General features: G+C 43.7%; 1 protein-coding gene across 1 annotated transcript in view; it reads right to left on the bottom strand.

Annotated features, from left to right (window-relative positions):
• The window catches only part of wdr48a (WD repeat domain 48a), a 132,142-nt gene that overhangs the window by 112,864 nt on the left and 511 nt on the right, over window positions 1-18,767 (bottom strand). The gene's annotated exons all lie outside the window — the stretch shown is intronic.

Below are 18,767 nucleotides of genomic sequence, written 5' to 3'. Positions count from 1 at the left end.
TAATTAATAGAACAAGTACAAATCCTAAAATTAAATTATTTGAAGTGAAAATTAATTTGTGGATTGTTTCAAAAACTGACATTCTAACTCTCCAAAGCAGCCTCCGAATCCTTTTGTCTCCCATTGTTTGCTTTTAAATGAGTTACAAAGATTTAATCTTCAATAAATCGTTCACTTCTTAAAAGGCATCATTATATTTTCCACTTTACAATGAGCTATCCAAGCATGCATCAGAAAACACTTCACATTAATGGAGCACTTAACTGTTTTCAACGGGGTAAATATCCACAGAAGATAACATAATGGCCCTGAATCTTGCTGTAATAATGATGGCGAAGATATCAGCACTCGCTGTTATCAGAGAACATCTGACAGGAGCTTTTGCTGTCCTCACACATAAAGTTTGAAATCCACAAGCTGCTGCAGAGATTCCCAATCCTTCCTCAGTTGTGGTCCTTGCCAAGAGATTTGACATTGAAACCACTGTAATGCCATGAATCTTGGGTACTTACTCAGTAGGGGAGGCGATGGCCTAGTGGTATTATCGCTGGACTACTAATCCAGAAACTAATGTTAGGGGGACCCGGGTTTGAATCTCGCCACAGCAGATGGTGAAATTTGAATTCAATAAAAAATATCTGGAATTAATAATCTATTGACCATGAAACCATTGTCTAGCAAGCCAGTCAGTTAAAGGGCAACTAGAGATGGGTAATAAATGCTGGCCAGCCAGTGACACACATGTCCCACAAATTAATTTTTAAAAAGTTGGCCAAAAAAAGTCAGGATTGGTACATTCAGGAGTGAGTTTTTAAAATAGTACAATAAGTGACAATTACTGCCGATCAACCTATTTGGCCCTGAAAAGTTAATTTTACAAGTGGAATCTGACTCCCTTAGAAAATTATTACATTGAAGTTTTAACTTTATTTGTTTTTCTCTCTTTTAATCACAATTATATTTCCCAATCTTTATTTTACTTTCCATACATGATTTATGTCACTTACATTTCCTTTTGTTTTAAAAAAACTCCCCGCTTTAGTCTTCGCGTGTCTCAGCGAGGATACTGCAATATAATTAATTGAAGAGCCTCGATGTTGTCTCCCTGTTCACATACACCACAGGTCCTCTGTGGAGGGTAGACACTGGAGATCTCCACTGATGAGCATGCAAAAGCTCTGTTGACAACTGTACTCGTTTCCTTGCCGCGGAGAGAAAATTGCAAGCCACCCTAACATATATATATTAAAGTAAATCAATTGTGATATTGACTATACACAGCATAGGACCCAATTATGTGATGCAAAAACATACTGCGTTGGGACCAACACAATTAATCTGCCCATCACCCTTAGGAATTACCATCTTCAGTAATCACTCATGCTTATTTTTATTAATGGGTTGCATTCTATATTTTGATAGGATGTGAATCAATCACTTCAGTAACTGAAAAGCACCAAAGATTCCTTGAATCATTTTATCCTTCCAAGCGTCAAAAGTATTTTTGCACTCCAAGAAGCCTTGAAGATGGCAGCTTGTTCACCCAGGACCCAAAATATTTTGATCTCCACAGTATTACAGCAAACTACAGAACACATTTACACATTAGCAAGAAATGTTTGTACAGGAGGAAGCAACGTTAAGTTATTTTTATATTTACAATACATGAACTCTGTCATGAAGAAATAGGCTTTCATCTCACCTTAGTAAGACATCATTCTAATCCATCCACCCTCATGCATTTATTTAGTTTCTCCTCAAACACATCACTGCTGTACACCTCAGCCATTTCAAGGAGTATCGGGTTCCACATTCTAATACTCAGCACTATTAAAACAATTTTAGTGAACATTGATTAAGTGATTGTCCTAGACCTCAAGGCAGCATTTGACCAAACGTGACAGCTTGGAGTCCTGGAAAAACTGGAGTCAATGAGAATAGGGGGGGGGGGGGGGGGGGGGGGGGTCATCATAAGGTCAGAAGTGTGGATGTTCGTGGATCATAGAAAGAGATCATAGAAACCCTACAGTACAGAAGGAGGCCATTCGGCCCATCGAGTCTGCACCGACCGCAATCCCACCCAGGCCCTACCCCCACATATTTACCCGCTAATCCCTCTAACCTACGCATCTCAGGACTCTAAGGGGCAATTTTCAACCTGGCCAATCAACCTAACCGGCACATCTTTGGATTGTGGGAGGAAACTGGAGCACCCGGAGGAAACCCACGCAGACACGAGGAGAATGTGCAAACTCCACACAGACAGTGACCCAAGCCGGGAATTGAACCCAGGTCCCTGGAGCTGTGAAGCAGCAGTGCTAACCACTGTGCTACCGTGCCGCCCCCGGACGATTGCACAATGCTCACAGAAGCACAGAATTGTTACGGTCCAGGAGGAGGCCATGTGGCCCCATCACCGAATCTCCAAACGAGTATCGTGACTTAGTGCCATACCCCTGCACATTGCTTATATTCAAGTAACCATCCTGAATGCCTGAATTGAACCTGCCTCCACCACACTTCCAGGCAGTGCATTCCAGACCTCAACCACTGTGAAAAAGTTTCTCATATCACATTTGCTTCTTTTACAAATCACTTTAAATCTGTGCCCCCTCGTTCTTGATCCTTTTATGAGCAGGAACAGTTTCTCCCTATCTGTGCCCAGCCCCTCATGATTTTGAAAACCTCTATCAAAGTTCCCTTTAGCCTTCTTCTCTCTAGGGAAAACAGTTCCAATCTCTCCAATCTATACATTTCTCATCACTGGAACCATTCTTGTAAACCTCTTCAGCATTCTCGGTGGGTTAACATCCTTCATATAGCTAGTGTCCAGAACTGTACACAATATTCCAGCTGAGGTCGAACTGGTGTCTTGTATAAATTCAGCATAATCTCCTTGTCCCGATCAATAAAGTCCAGAATACTGTATGTTTAATCAACTGCTCTCTCTATCTGTCCTGACACCTTCAATGATCTATGTGCATATACACCTAGCTCCCTCTGTTCCTGCATCCCTTTAAGAATTTTACCCTTTGTTGCCTCTCCATGTTCTTCCTACCAAAACGCATCACTCACACCTCTCCGCACTGAACTTCATTTGCTACCTATCTGCCCACTCCAATAACTTGTCTATGTCTTTTTGAAGATCTACACTGTCCTCTTCACAGTTTACAATACTTACAAGTTGAGTCATCGGCAAACTTTGAAATTGCCCCCTGCACACCAAGTTCTAAATCACTAATATACATCAGGAAAAGCAAGGGTCCCAATACTGACCCCTGGAGAACTCCATTGGAAATATTTTTTCAGCCCAAAAAATATCCATTGACCATTACTCTCTGCTTCCTATCATTCAGCCAATTTTGTATCCGCGTTGCTACTGTCCCTTTTATTCCCTATAACTTTTCTTAAGTCAGTGCGTGGAATTGTATCGAATGCCTTCTGAAAGTCCATGTACATCACATCAACAGCATTACCCTTATCGACCCTGCTACCTCCTCAAAAAACCTACCAAGTTATAAACATTATTTCCTCTTTAGAAATCCATGGTGCCTCTTCACAATCAACCCATATTTTTCACGTGACCCTAAATAATTGTTTCTAGAAGTTTTCCCACCACTAGTGTAAAACTGACTTCTGTAATTGCTGGAGTGATCTTTTCTGAACAAGGGTGTACCATTTTCAATTTTCTAGTCCTCTGGCACCTCCGCCAAGTCGAGAGAAGACTGGGAGATTATGATCAGTGCCCCTACAATTTCCATTCTCAGTTCCTTCAATACCCTCGGATGCATCTCATCTGGTCCCACTGCCTTGTCAACTTTCAGTATTTATAGTCTATTTAGCACTTTCTCCTCGTCAATTCTGAATCTTTCTAGAGACAGAGTTTCCTTGCCGATCGCCATGGTTTGGGTAGTAGCAACCTTCTTGATAAAAACAGATGCAAAGAATGTATTTAATAGCTTAGTCAAGCCCCCAGTCTCCATGTGCAAATCTCCTCTTGGGTCCCTAATTGGCCCTACTCACCATTTATTTATTTATATGCCTGGAGAAGACTTAAAGTAAAAAAAGAAGTGTATTTATTAGTCACAAGTGGGTTTATGTTAACACTGCAATGAAGTTACTGTGAAAATCCCCTAGTCGCCACACTCCGGCGCCTGATCGGGTGCACTGAGGGAGAATTTAGCATGGCCAATCCATCTAACCTGCACATCTTTGGAATGTGGGAGGAAGCCGTAGCACCCGGAGGAAACCATGCAAACACCAGGAGAATGTGCAAACTCCACACAGACAGTGACCCAAGTCGGGAATCAAACACGTGTCCCTGGCGCTGTGAGGCAGCAGTGCTAACCACTGTGCCATCGAGCCGCTAAAGGGGAGATTACACAAAGCTGTATTCGTTTAGGACTTCAGGATTCCACTTTATGTTGGCTGACAGTCTTTTCTCATAATCCCTCTTCGCTTCTCTAACGTGCTTTTTCACCTCCCTTCTAACCTTCTTTATTATAATTGGTTCTCAACTGTATTTTCTACCTGGCACCCGGGTTCAATTCCGGCCTTGGGTCACTGTCTGTGTGGAGTTTGCATGTTCTCCCCATGTCTGCGTTTGTTTCCTCCGGGTGCTCTGGTTTCCTCCCACAGTCCAAAGATGTGTGGGTTAGATTGACTGGCCATGCTAAATTGACCCTTAGTGTCGGGGGGCTAGCAGAGTAAATACGTGGGGTTACGGGGATAGGGTGGGATTGTTGTCAGTGCAGACTCAATGAGGCGAATGGCAACCTTCTACACTGTGGGGTTCTATGATTCTATACGATAAGCAAACATTTTCTTCCTCATCGTAATTTCTATCTCCTTTTTCATCCAGCGAGCTCTGGATTTGTCTAACGTTTCCCTTCACATGAATATAATTTGACTATGTCCAGACCGTTTCTGTTTTGAAGCTATCCAATTGCTCAGCCACAGTTTTTCCCGTGAACCTTTTGTTCCAGTCTAACTGGCCCAGCTCCATTTTTGCCCCATTGATACAAACGATACAAAAGTCTGAAGTCATACACCAACCGATTCTTCCCTGCTGCCATTAGACTTTTGAATGGACCTACCTCATTAAGTTGATCTTTGTCTACATCCTAGCTATGACTGTAACACTACATTCTGCACCCCTGTCCTTTCCTTCTCTATGAACGGTATGCTTTGTATAGCGCGCAAGAAACAATACTTTTCACTGTATATTAATACATGTGACAATAATAAATCAAATCAGTGAAGATGGCTCTCCCCCAGTTAATTATTTTTACTTTGGATTGCCTATCCTAAACCTTAAAATACGATGATCACTGTCTCCTAGATGTTCCCCTGCTGACACTAGACTTGGCTGACCTAATTTCTAAGAACCAGGTCCAATAGTGCATCCTTTCTTGGTGGACTGGACATACTGCTATAGAATATTTTCCTGAACACAATCAAGGGACTTTTATCCCTCTCCAACCTTTCACTGACCAAATCTACATTTGGGAAATTTAAGAGCCTATATAACTACGCTCTAATGTTTGCACCTCTGCAATTTCCCTGCAGAATTGTTCTTCTACATCCTTCCTACCAGTTGATAGTCTATCAGTAATGTAACTGCATCCTATTTGTTCCTCGACTCCAGCCAAAGTCATTCTGTCCTTGAACCCTCTGGGATATCCTCTTCCCCCAGCACTGCAACACTCTCCTTGACCAATAGTGTCACCCCCTCCTTTCCTATCTGTTCTGAAAGCCTTATACCCAAGAATATTTAGCACCCAGTCCTGCCCTCCCTTGAGTGAGATTATCAGCACATCATATTTCCACAATGCAATCAGTGCCTGTAACTCCCCAATCTTATTTACTACACTTTGTGCATTCAAATAAATGAGGACGTGCTTGAGGAAATTCCCCAATTCCCCTTCAAAAGTGATCTTGGACTCCCACCAAACGTGGACAGAGTCGGACAAGCCATTAAACACATGAAGAATGGAAAAGCCGCAGAAATGGACGGGATTCCAATGGAGATTTTCAAACTTGGAGGAAAAGAGATCAGTCACCTCCATCAGCTGTTCCTGAAAGTCTGGGACAGAGAAGGAATTGCTGCCGACCTTAGGAGTACCGTCATCGCACCATCTTCTCAAAGGGAGACAAAGTGGACCATGGGAACTATTGAGGAATCCCCCGACTCTCCAACGCTGGGAAGATCACCCCCCAAATCCTCACAAGCCACCATCTTCCAGACTTTGAAGTAATCCTTCTGGAAAACCAGTGTGTCTTCCGATCAAACAGTGGAACACTGGACATGGTTTTAGAAACATAGAAAAACTACAGCACAATACAGGCCCTTCAGCCCACAAAGTTGTGCCGAACATGTCCCTACCTTAGCGATTACTAGGCTTACCTGTAACCCTCTATCTTACTAAGTTCCATGTACTTATCTAAAAGTCTCTTAAAAGACCCTATTGAATCTGCCTCCACCACCGTTGCCGGCAGCCCATTCCACGCACCCAGCACCCCCTGAGTGAAAAACTTACCCCTGACATCTCCTCTGTACCTACTCCCCAGCACCTTAAACCTGTGTCCTCTTGTGGCAACCATTTCAGCCCTGGGAAAAAGCCTGACTATCCACTCGATCAATACCTCTTAACATCTTGTACACCTCTATCAGGTCACCCCTCATCCTTCGTCTCTCCAAGGAGAAAAAACCGAGCTCACTCAACCTATCCTCATAAGGTATGCTCCCCAACCCTGGCAACATCCTTGTGAATCTCCTCTGCACCCTTTCTATGGCTTCCACATCCTTCCTGTAATGAGGCGACAAGAACTGAGCACAGTACTCCAAGTGGGGTCTGACCAGGGTCTTATATAGCTGCAACATTATCTCACGACTCCTGAACTCAATTTCTCGATTGATGAAGGCCAGTACACCATAAGCCTTCTTAACCACAGCCTCAACCTGCACAGCTGCTTTGAGCGTCCTATGAACTCGGACTCCAAGATCCTTCTGATCTTCCACTCTGCCAAGAGTCCTACCATTATTATATCCCACCATCCTATTTGACCTGCCAAAATGAACCACCTCTCACTTATCTGGGTTGAACTCCATCTGCCACTTCTCCACCCAGTTTTGCATCCTATCAATGTCTTGCTGCAACTTCTGACATCCCTCCACACTATCCACAACACCTCCAACCTTTGAGCCATCAGCAAACTTACCAACCCATCCCTCCACTTCCTCATCCAGGTCATTTATAAAAATCACAAAGAGTAAGGGTCCCAGAACAGATCCCTGGGGCACTCCACTGGTGACCGACCTCAATGCAGAATATGACCCATCTATAACCACTCTTTGCCTTCTGTGGGCAAGCCAGTTCTGGATCCACAAAGCAATGTCCCCTTGGATCCCATGCCCCCTCACTTTCTCAATAAGCCTTGCATTGGGCACCTTATCAAATGCCTTGCTGAAGTCCATATATACTACATCTACTGCTCTTCCTTCATCAATGTGTTTAGTCACATCCTCAAAAAATTCAAACAGGCTCGTAAGGCATGATCTGTCTTTGACAAAGCCATGCTGACTATTCTTAATCATATTATACCTCTCCAAATGTTCATAAGTCCTGCCTCTCAGGATCTTCATCAACTTACCAACCACTGAGGTTAGACTCACTGGTCTATAATTTCCAGGGCTATCTCTACTCCCTTTCTTGAATAAGGGAACAACATCCGCAACCCTCCAATCCTCCGGAACCTCTCCCGTCTCCATTGATGATGCAAAGATCATCGCCAGAGGCTCAGCAATCTCCTCCCGCGCCTCCCACAGTAGCCTGGGGTACATCCCATCCGGTCCCGGCGACTTATCTAACTTGATGCTTTTCAAAAGCTTCAACACATCCTCTTTCTTAATATCTACAAGCTCAAGCTTTTCAGTCCGCTGCAAGTCTGCACTACAACCACCAAGATTCTTTTCCATCGTGAATACTGAAGTAAAGTATTCATTAAGTACCTCTGCTATTTCTTCCGGTTCCATACAAACTTTCCCACCATCACACTTGATTGGTTCTATTCTTTCACGTCTTATCCTCTTGCTCTTCACATACTTGTAAAATGCCTTGGGGTTTTCCTTAATCCTGCCTGCCAAGGCCTTCTCATGACCCCTTCTGGCTCTCCTAATTTCCTTCTTAAGATTCTTCCTATTAGCCGTATACTCTTCAAGATCTCTAACATTACCTAGCTCCCTGAACCTTTTGTAAGTTTTTCTTTTCTTCTTGACTAGCTTCATTACAGCCTTTGTACACCACAGTTCCTGTAACCTACGATAACTTCCCTGTCTCATTGGAACGTTGCTATGCATCTCATTGGAATGTTTTCACTGCAACAACTTCAAGAGAAATGCCAGGAGCAACATCAACCACTCTACATGGCCTTCATTGATCTGACCAAGGCTTCTGACTCAAGTCAATCGGGAATTGCCAGGGAAGACCCTCTCAAATGTCGGCTGTCCAGAGAAATTCATCAACATCCTCCGACTCCTCCAGGACAAGATGTCAGCAATAGTCCTCATTGATGGAAATAACAGAGAAACCTTCGAGGTCAATACAAAAGACATGCTGGTGAGATGCATTGGCTGTGCTAAATTCTCCCTCAGTGTACCTGAACAGGTGCCGGAGTGTGGCGACTAGGGAATTTTCACAGTAACTTCATTGCAGTGTTAATGTAAGCCTACTTGTGACACTAATAAACTTTAAAGACTGGAGTCAAGCAGGGATTTCCCCATCCTTTTCTCCATCTTCATCACCACCATCCTTCACCTTGTCAAGAACTAGCCTCCCAGTGGAGTGAACATCGTCCACAGGATGGGCAGGAGGTTTTCAACCTCAAATCGGTTTGAATTCAAGAAGAAAATGACACTGACATCACTCATGGAACTTCAGTACATGGATTACATCGCCATTGCCACACACTCAGAAGAGAATCTCCAAGCCATGATGGACATCTTCACGGGAGCATATTGAAGAATCGGTCTCAGCTTCAATCGCTAGAAGACTCAAGTCCTTTACCAGCCCACTCCAGGGCAGGATCGTCTCTCCCTCCATCAAATTTAATGGAGAACCCCTCCCAAATATGCAAAGTTTCCCCTGCCAGGGAGCCACCTCTCATCGACATCAGTGCAGAGATCCAACATCCAATCTGCAAGCACTGCCTTCGGATGCACACCGTAATGACCGTGAAATTCGTACTGATAGCAAGATCCTTGTGTACTCCCACCTCTTTTACACAACTGACAAACGCCACCTCAAGGCCTTGTAGAGGTACCATCAACACTGTCTTGAGACAGATTCTTCGCATCAGCTGGGAGGACAGGCATACTCACATCAGCGTCTTTGAAGGAACCTAGAGCACCAACATCAAGGCCATGATCATCCGAAACCAATTCCACTGGGCTGGCCATTTGCTGAGGAGTCCTGCAGGCTCAATGGGCCGAATGGCCTCCTTCTATACTGTCAGGATTCTATTCTATGATTCTTTGGCTCCCGAACAAGAGGAGGACAAAGGAAGAGCTTCTAAGACACCCTGAAGGCTTACCTCAAGAAATGCAACGTAGACATTAATGCCTGGGAGACCCTTTATCGGGAGATTCCTACTTGGAGGAACTTCCTGATTGAAGTGGCACAATTCCTCGAGCACATCCGATGGCAAGAGGAGGCCCAAAAAAGGAGCCTGAGAAAGGAATCTCAGCGATCTAGATTCCAAGGACCGAACCCACCTTCCAAGTGTGTGGTGAAGATGCAGCTCTGGATAGGGCTCATCAGCCACGCAAAGACCCACGGCCAGTAACACAGTTTCTTAGGTGGACAATCACTCTCGTTAGAGAGTGATCACCGAAGAAGAGGAGACATACACAGAAATCCTGATTTAGACATTACTTACTCCGGCTTCACCTATTAACTTACTATTCTCCATACTAGTTATATCTGTCCCTCCCAGTACTTTGTGCATTCTGGTTTGCCTCTCGCCGAGCCCCCCCCCCCCCCCCCCCCCCCCCCCCCTGCTTGTTACTTTTTTACCTATCTCCCTGAATTCTGACTGGAAGACCTTGTCCCCTTTCCTACCAATGTCATTGGTACCAATGCGGAACACAACCTCTGGTTGCTCGCCCTCCCTCAGAAGACTGTCCCGCAGCATCCTTGACTCTGGCTCCAGGAAAGCAACGTACATCCTACAGTCACATCTACGGCCAAAGGAACGCTTGACTGTTCCCCTAACTAATGGATCCCCTTTCAATATTGATCTCCCCTTCTTCCTCCCCTCCTGTACAGCTGAGACACTCGTGGTGCCACAAACCTGGCTCTGACTGCACTCCTCTGAGGAACGAGCACCCACGCAAGTTGCCAAAACAGAAAATAAATTTTGGAGTGCAACTCCAGGGGCCTCTTGCATTACCTGCCTAGTTCTCTTGGACTGCTTGGTGGTCACCCATTCCCTTTCAGCCTCCAGGCCCTTAAGCTGTGACCACCTCTCCGAACATGTTGTCTCAGCCTCATAGATGTGCCACAGTGATTCCAGCTGGCGCTCATGCTCTGAAACCCCAGAGCTCAAGTTTCTACAGCTGAAGCACTTCCTGCACATATGGTCATCCACGACACTTGTAACATCCATGACTTTGCACATTACATTCACATCTCCTCAGATACTGAAGCAGTCTGAGTCCATGTGTAGCAAGAACTGGACAATATTCAGGCTTGGGCTGATAAGTGGCAAGTTACGTTCCCTGCACACAAATTAGAGAATCCAACCTTGACAATCCCCCACGAATCATATCCTGGGGGGATAACCATTGATCAGAAAATGAACTGAACCAGCCACATAAATATCGCAGCTACAAGAGCAGATCAGAAACTCAGAACTTTGAGGCAGGTAATTGGCAAAAGAAGAAAATGAGGAGACACTTTTTCATGGTTAAAATCTGGAATGCACTGCCTGCAGGTCTGGTGGAGGTTCAATTGAGGCATTCAAGGGGCAATTGAATTATCCGAAAAGGAAGAACGTGCAAGGTTACAGGAAGAAAGAAGGTGGAGCAATGGCCTTCAGCGAATTGTTCCTTCGGAAAGCCGACAGACGCCAAAGGGCCTGTACTGTAACAATTTGGTCAACTCCCCAAAGCCTGCCCACTATCTATAAGGCACAAGTCAGGTGTATGATGGCATAGTATCCACTTGCTTGGACGAGCGCAGCTTCAACAACAGTCAAGAAGTTCGATACCATCCAGGACAAAGCAGCTCGCTTGATTGGCATCGACCACCTTAAACATTGATTCCCTCCACCACCAATGCACAATAGCAACAATTTGTATCATCTACAAATGCACTGCAGGGAACTCCCCTCCTTAACAGCATTGCAGATGTCCCTCGCTCCATGGACTGGTTCAAGGAGGCAGCTCGTTCTATTTTCTCGAGGGCAATTAGGGGTAAGCAACAAATGCTGGCTTTGTTATAATGCTCACTTGACATAGAAAAAAAGGGCAGCACAGTGGCAAGCACTGCTGCCTCTCAGTGCCAGGGACCCTGGTTCAATTCCGGCCTTGGGTGACTGTCTGTGTGGAGTTTGTACACTCTCCCCGTGTCTGCGTGGGTTTCCTCCGGGTGCTCCGGTTTCCTCCCACAGTCCAAAGATGTGCAGGTTCAGTGGATTGGCCATGGTAAATGTGTGGTTGAGGCAAAAAAAGCTAGCAGTTTTTTTTTGCAGGTATAGGAATAGGGTGGGGGAGAGGACCTGGGTGAGATATTGTGTCGGAGAATCGGTGCAGACTCGATGGCCTGCTTCGGCACTGTAGGGATTCTATGAATACACTCTTAAAAATCAGTGTGAATTGATTGATCAGAATTGCCGAGACTTCATAAAGATAGCCTTGTGCTATTTTGACTTCAATCTGGTGCACTTACATTTCAAACCTTTTGTGAAGCACAGTGCTTCAAACTTCAAAGATTATGAAGTCTGAACAGCCGCCAGGTAGACTGTTTGACTACATTTAAACTTTTCATTATCTAATAGACCAGTAAAATTCTGGACATTCCTATGTTTAATTGGGTATATTCCATGCTCCGTCTTGCCTGCACACTCAAAAGAACTAAGAACAAAGAAAAGTACAGCACAGGATCAGATCCTTTGGCTCGCCAAGCCTGTGCCGATCATAATGTCCTAACTAAACTAAAAAAAACCTTCTGCCCTTACTCAGTCCGTATCCCTCTATATCGATTCCAGATGTCTTTAACTGTTGCTAACGTGCCTGCTTCCACCACATCCTCTGGCAGCGCGTTCCAGGCACCCACCACTCAGTGAAATACTTCCCAGTACATCTCCCTTAAACTTTCCCCCTCTCACCTTGAACCTGTGCCCCCTTGTAATTGACACTTCACCCTGGGAAAAAGCCTGACTATCCACCCTGAATATGCCTCTCAATTTTGTAGACCTCTTTCAAATATTGGTTTTGAATGGTTATCTGCAGCAAATGGCTATAGTTGCATGTTTATCCCAAACGTTGAGAGCCATTGTGATATTACGCATTAGCTCAATTTATCTCAAATCATCCAAGACCGAACACCATTGCTTCACTGTAATAATGTGCATCCTTTGTAAAATCAAGTGCAGATTAGATAGATCCACAATTGTCATTGGTGGTAGAGCTACTGCAAGCTTTAAGTACCTTGGTAGTGAGCTATTTATAGATTACAAAGGACTATTTGATCATGCACAGCAAAACTTGGATAACATACAGATCAACATGGCATTTACAATGTTTCACTTCTTCCCACATGATGCAGGACACATTTTTACAAAGAAAATAACCAAAGTAGTGGAGGCACTTTTGGTTCAAAATCATATGTTATCCTTGAAAACTGAAAGCAAAGCAAAAAGCCAAAGCACTTGGTGCAGGACACCCACAAAGTTGAAAAGAAAAAGTGAGATGCAGATTTGAGGGGTGACGTGTTAAAGAACTTAAAGGGATGTTGGCGATGGGCAGTAAAGGTCTAGGATAGCTTTCTTAAGACAAATATTGGTTATGAAAGGGAAGTTGATAGTAATTGAGGAGAGGAAATAATTTACAATGTTTGCTAGCGTCTGAGCCATCAGTTTAATGGGAAAAGGTCAAGAGAGCAGGTAGTTGGTCTGATGGTCAAGGTGAGAGTACATATGAGAAAAAGTGAGATAAAGATGTGGGTTTGGTGCTAAGAAGGCAGGGGCACAAGCAAATCTGAACAATGGGGCTCAATCTCTCGTACATATTCCCTTCAGGAAACCCACCTCCTATTCCCTGGAGCCCATTCTCACTAAAACCTCCCCATCACCCACATTTCCTTTTGCCCCTTACTTTCGGAATGACTGCAAATAGTTGTCTCTTCAGGCATTATCTCCCGGTCAAAACTGACATCTGCCCCTCAAAAATAAAACTTATTTTTAACTCCTGTTCTCACTAACCACTGCCTCATCTCAATTTACCTCTTTACTCTCCAAGGTCCTCAAACATGTTGGTCCTTTCCAGCTCCATGCCCACCCAGCCGGAATGCCTCCAAATAGGCAACTCACTATCACACCCTCCCCCCCTCCCACCACCCCATCACAATGGACAAAAATTGCCCTAACCAAAGTCACAAACAACCAGTGTGATGATGCATCAATTCTCAGCTTCATCTCTTCACAATTTTTGACACAGTTGATCATTAACTTTCTCCAACACTTTTCCTCCATTGTCCACATCCATTGAATTGCCCTTGCATGCTGCCATTCTGAACTTCCCCACCACAGCTAGGCCATCTCCAGCAATGGTTTCTCTCCCCAGGCAACCACCTGTAGTTTCTGCCAACCATTCATCCTTAATCTTTTTATCCAAATGTTGCCTTTTGGCCAAATCAGTGAGGCTCTGCTTCCGGGCATCTGCTACTAACACTCATCTCTACCACTCCACCACCTCACTTGACTCATCCACTGATTCACAGAATCCCTACAGTGCAGAAAAAGGCCAATCAGCCCATTGAATCTGCACTGACAACAATCCCACAACTATCCCAGTAACTCCACGTATTTACCCTGCTAGTCCCCCTGACGCTAAGAGGCAATTTAACATGGCCAATTAACCTAACCCACACATCTTTGGAGTGTGGGAGGAAACTCTAGCACCCGGAGGAAACCCACGCAGACACAGGGAGAACGTGCAAACTCCAAATTTTGTGTTGTCAAACCGTCTGCCTGATGCCCAGTCTTCCTGCAGCTAAACCTTGGGGCCCACACTACCACTATTTTGAGTGCAGTATTTTAGAACTATTTAGGACCAAGCAAATAAAACATCTTTGTGCATCAAAACTGAAACATCTGGGGAAATGTCCGTACATCAATAACTTTTCAACGAAAAAAGTGTTGCAAATAATTTAAAAGGAGGGGAAAAATATCAAATGCGAACAACAGAAAAGAATCACAACTGTCAATCTTACCCCTCCCACCCTGTCTTTTCTTACAATTACATTTCAGCTCATTTAATCCCAAATACTTTTTGTTTGTTCCGCTTGAAACTCCAGTTGCAGTAGATAGGGACTATGACCTGACAAACGTGGCAGAAACGTTCAAATTTCTGTAGACTTCTGAATGGACCTACCTTATATTAAATTGATCTTTCTCTACACCCTAGCTATGACTGTAACACTATATTCTGCACCCTCTCCTTTCCTTCTCCCCTATGTAATCTAGGAAACTGTATGCTTTGTCTGTATAGCGCACAAGAAACAATACTTTTCACTGTATACCAGTGCATGTGACAATAATAAATCAAGTATATATCAACTTTTCATTTCCCCCTATAAATTTTCAGAGCTTCAGGGACTGCAAAATAAAAAGCTACATCACATATAACCACACCTTTTAGACACATTACATCGTGTGACTTATTTACATTACCCCTGCTGCTTAAAACAACAGCCTTTTAGTTTATTTATTAGTGTCACAAGTAGGCTCACATTAACATCGCAATGAAGTTACTGTGAAAATCCTTTAGTCACCACACTCCGGCGCCTGTTCAGGTACACGGAGGAAGAATTTAGCATGGCCAATGCACCTAACCAGCACATCTTATGACTGTGGGAGGAAACTGGAGCATCTGGAGGAAACCCACGCCGACAGAGGGAGAACATGCAGACTCCGCGTAGACAGTGACCCAAGCCGGGAATCGAACCTGGGTCCGTGACGCTGTGAGGCAGCAGTGCTAACCACTGTGCCATACGTCCAATTGCTCATTTTGGACCCAAATTCATGGTCAAACAAACAAATCTACATAACCTCAATTTCCATTCTGCAACAGAACTAATCACTGAATCACAATTAATCACGTTTTCCAAAAAGGTACCACATCTACCTAACTAGCCCAGCTTTGCATTCAAACACTGACCTTCAACAATTAAATAAGGAAAGTCAATACTTCACCTCAGAAAGATGAAAAATACTAATACACCGAGAGCTCTTGGGGCATACTGATTAAATTGTTCTTCCAGTTGTCTAATTTTTAGTATTGTGTCAAATCTTTCCAAGGTGCATCTCTGTGCCCTGAGCATTTTTAAACTAGTCTCCGTTCACCTTGTATCAAACGCTAGCTTTCTTGAGGAACAAAGTGTTGAAATGGTCAGTGTGAAATTAATATGAAGACAGCAATTTTATTTTTGGATAAAGTTGCAGCCTCCAAGTTCAGGCAGGTACTGCAAAGACGCAGTTAACACATTCTTAAGCTGCAAGCTTGATAGTGTGCTGGATTAGGAGTGCTGCATTCTGGCTAGAGCAATCAGCACACTGACAACACAAGGTGATACAATGTCACAGGATCTAGGGTACTGCAGTGATATACAGCATTTGTCACTGACAGTCGATGAAGCGATTGCTACCACAAACTATTTCAGACTTGAGGAATTTCAACTGTGATAGTACTTGACACGTTACAACAGTACCTCGACATTTTAAAACATAAGGCACAGAGCTAAGAAAGCACTGTGCCACAAATAAGTATATAATGACATCCAAAGTTGCCAGTTTGTATGAAAAATGCAGTGGTGACAGAGCATAGAATCCTACAGCACAGAAGGAGGTCATTTGGCTCATCATGCCCAAAACTGTCTACTTTAGTTCCACAAATTAGTCATTCCCCTGAAAATTAGGCACATCTGATTGCCTTTCAAAAGTTGCTATGGAATCTGATTCCATTATCCTATCAAACAGTGGCTTTCAGATTTTTACAGCCATACATGAAATATATTTTCCCATTTCCTCTTTTGTTAATTATTTTAACTCTCTGCCTGTAGTTGCCCATCCATCTACCTGAGAAAAGAGGTTCCACTTGTTCGATCAAAACCCTTTATAATCTTGAGTAGCTTTATTAACTGTCTCTTCTCTGCTCTGCAAATAATCACAGGTTAATTAAGAGGTAAAATACTGCAGATGCTGGAAATCTGCATTAAAAACAAAATGTTGGCAAGATTCAGCAGCTCTGGCAATCTTTGTGAAGAGAGAGTTAATGTTTCAAATTGAATACCCTTCAGCAGTTCTGAAGAATCACCGGCCTCAAACGTCAACTCCAGGGATAAGCAACTGCAGTTACATAGATAAGAGAAATTTGGACTGTTCTCCTTGGAGAGAGGAAGGCTAAGAGGATATTTAATAGAAATGTTCACAATCATGAGGGGGCTGGACAGAGGAGATCGGGAAAAATTGTTCCGGCTCGTAAAAGGATCAAGAACGCGAGGGCAGAAATTTAAGTAGTGATTTGCAAAAAAAGCAAATACGATGCGAGAAAAAACTTGTTCACGCAGCGAATGGTTCGGGTCTGGAATGCACTGTCTGCAAGTCTGGTGGAGACAGGTTCAACCAAAGCATTCCAGAAGACATTAGTTGCTTATTTGAATAGAAACAATGTGCAGGGGAAAAAGGCAGGAGAATGTACTTAGTCAAATGCTCATTCGAAGAGCCAATACAGACATGATGGGCTGAATGGCCTCCTTCTGCGTCATAACAATTCCGTAACTCTTCCTACAGAGGACGCCAGACCTGCTGAGTATTTCCAACAGTTTCTGGTTTTATCAGCTTCTTCAATCACTTCACGTAATTCAAGCCCTTGGTAACATCCTTGCAAATCTTTCTCATCCCCTTAAAGTGTTGTGCCCAGAATTGTCCGGGACAACACTGCAACTGAGGGCAAACTAGTGATTTCTAAAGTTGTGTGATTTCCTTGATCTTGTACTTGGTAAATATCCTCCGAATTTGGAACAACGGCTAGCTAAGGAACTTGTGGGATTAGAACATAGAACAGTACAGCACAGAACAGGCCCTTCGGCCCATGAGGTTGTGCTGAGCTTTATCTGAAACCAAGATCAAGCTATCCCATTCCCCATCATGCTGGTGTGCTCCATGGGCCTATCCAATAACCGCTTAAATGTTCCTAAAGTGTCTGACTCCACTATCACTGCAGGCAGTCCATTCCACACCCCAACCACTCTCTGCGTAAAGAACCTACCTCTGATATCCTTCCTATATCTCCCACCATGAACCCTATAGTTATGCCCCCTTGTAATAGCTCCATCCACCCGAGGAAATAGTCTTTGAACGTTCACTCTATCTATCCCCTTCATCATTTTATAAACCTCTATTAAGTCTCTCCTCAGCCTCCTCCGCTCCACAGAGAACAGCCCTAGCTCCCTCAACCTTTCCTCATAAGACCTACCCTCCAAACCAGGCAGCATCCTGGTAAATCTCCTCTGCACTCTTTCCAGCACTTCCACATCCTTCTTATAGTGCGGTGACCAGAACTGCACACAATATTCCAAATGTGGTCTCACCAAGGTTCTAACAAAAAAAAACTTTGTGGGTATGGATAAATTCACAAATCTCTTGACAAGAGTTTAAGGGTTTGTGAGCATCATTGGAACCCAGAGGATTGCGTGTAGTCTAAAACTCAGTACAAGAATAATTACTTTTGCATCTTTGGTTAAATGTATAGAAAAGTAAACCATATGTTAATCTCAACACTAGGCTTAACATGGTTAGCCATAGACCAGTCATCTATTGTAGACTTTACAAAACTTTCTACCTTGTGACTGTAAAGGTACCAGCATAGAAGGCTCTACAACCCCTGAAGTCTGCACTCACTCTAAGATAGCAACTTAAAATTCATCAAAGATAGCAACTTAAACTTCATCAGTATTCTATTGCTATGCATCTTACTCATCTTCAAAGATTTGCACAAACTTCTCTTAAACAACGGTCTCTGCTTCAGCCAATACTTGCGACAATACACTCCACCGTCTGCTTTTCTACAGAGAGGGTGTTAGATATTTGGAAACACATTTTCAAAATACATCAAATGGAAGATGTTATTTGGGTAGCAGTGGAGCACAATGTTGGGCACGTGAAACCTGCATAGCATGGTCACTTACCCTGAAAGTATACAACTGGAGTGGTGTTCTCATGGATACTTTCCGCAGAATCACAATTTTTACAGTGCAGGTGGCGGCAATTTGGTGCCCAAGTGAGCAAGTTACCACTCTCACACCTTCTCAGAACACCAAAGAGGAATAACAAATCAAGAACTATTGCTGGTGGGGATTACTGAGGCAAGCAATTTGAGGCAGCAAATGACAAACACCCCTCACACACAGCAAGTTCATAGACTTCAACAATACAGAAACAGGTCACTTAGCCCATGCCACGGTACCTATATCATACATACATACTCT

The sequence above is a fragment of the Mustelus asterias genome, chromosome 2, assembly GCF_964213995.1.
Source record: "Mustelus asterias chromosome 2, sMusAst1.hap1.1, whole genome shotgun sequence".
Lineage (NCBI taxonomy): Eukaryota > Metazoa > Chordata > Chondrichthyes > Carcharhiniformes > Triakidae > Mustelus > Mustelus asterias.
This window is presented reverse-complemented; position numbering and strand designations above follow the sequence as displayed.